Below are 1,212 nucleotides of genomic sequence, written 5' to 3'. Positions count from 1 at the left end.
AACGTGTTCACCTCCTCTGGCACCTGCTCTGTGCTCATGGACAGTTGGAAGAGCAGAGCCACGAGCAGGCGGGGGACACAGTCCATCACTGCATCCTGGCACTCGGGCTCCTGCAGGATCAGCCACAAGGCCAGGGTTGCCTGCAATCAAACCACACGGAGACAGTGCTCAGTGTGAGATGCCCATTTCACAGGGCCTGAGAGTGGGAGGGAGAAACCAGGGCAGACCCAGGGGGAGCAGCCGGCCTGGTGCCCCTGAACCTGCCCCTCAGCCACATGTGCAGCCCAGCGCCTGAGGCAGGGGGATGCAGTGGTGGGCAGGTGACGTGGGGAGGAGCAGAGACCACTTATAAAAACTCACAGCCAGGGCAATCACGTCTCTGTTGTCACCATCGGAGGTGAACATGCTGTGTGCCGGCCAATCCTCCATAACTCGCAGCAGTGTCGGCAGCACCTTCTCCACTGCTGTTCCCGAGGAGGCAATGCTCTTCCACATCATGGCAGAGGCTCTGTGGAGACACAACTCTGGGTCAGGGGGATCTCAGCCAAGGCACCGTGGCCTGGACAGCTGTGGGGGCCCAGGTGACAGAGCCACAGTGCCTTGAGGGGCAGGGAGGGCACGTGGCAGCAGGATCAGGGGCTGACAGGCCAGGGTTGGGAAATGGAGAGGCAAGAGAGCTCTGGAACTTTCCATCTCTCTGGCAGACCACATGGGACAGACTCTACACGGTGATGGGTTCTAAGGGCTGGTGAGCCCTGAGCTACCAAGGCAGCTGGGCCCTGTACCTGTCACACGCTGGGGCACAGCGCAGCAGAGCCATCACAACATCACACGGGTGTGCCTTAGCGAGCCTCTGGATCTTCCCCTGCATCCTGACATTTGGAAGCCCGCGGACGGTGAGGAGCTTGTGGATGGATCTCACGATGGTGGGCACCTGGAGAGGCAGTGGGAGAGAGTTGGAGGGCTGCCAGAGTGAGCAGGTTGCCCAAGTTCTGTGAGACCATGTTGAAGAATGGGAAAAACTTACTGCACAGAAGAAAATTGCAGCCAGGGAAGAAGATGTGAACCACAAGTGCTCACCTCTGCCACGCACTGGTGCTCGTCATACTCCATGAAGAACCACAGCACCAGGGTCTGGTGCATGTCCATCGCCAAGGCCCGTGTTCCCCCTTCCACCAGTGCCTCCATCACCCTCCGGAATAAGCCAAAGGA

The 1,212-nt window shown here is 59.4% G+C and overlaps 1 long non-coding RNA gene across 1 annotated transcript in view; it reads right to left on the bottom strand.

The window, feature by feature from the left end:
- Positions 1–1,212, bottom strand: part of LOC114068030 — a 16,994-nt gene that overhangs the window by 14,545 nt on the left and 1,237 nt on the right. The gene's annotated exons all lie outside the window — the stretch shown is intronic.

This window comes from Empidonax traillii, unplaced genomic scaffold (assembly GCF_003031625.1).
Source record: "Empidonax traillii isolate 1590-97213 ecotype Southwest subspecies unplaced genomic scaffold, ASM303162v1 scaffold996:size228895, whole genome shotgun sequence".
Lineage (NCBI taxonomy): Eukaryota > Metazoa > Chordata > Aves > Passeriformes > Tyrannidae > Empidonax > Empidonax traillii.
The sequence above is the reverse complement of the archived record's forward strand: the minus strand, read 5'-3'. Positions and strand labels throughout refer to the sequence as shown.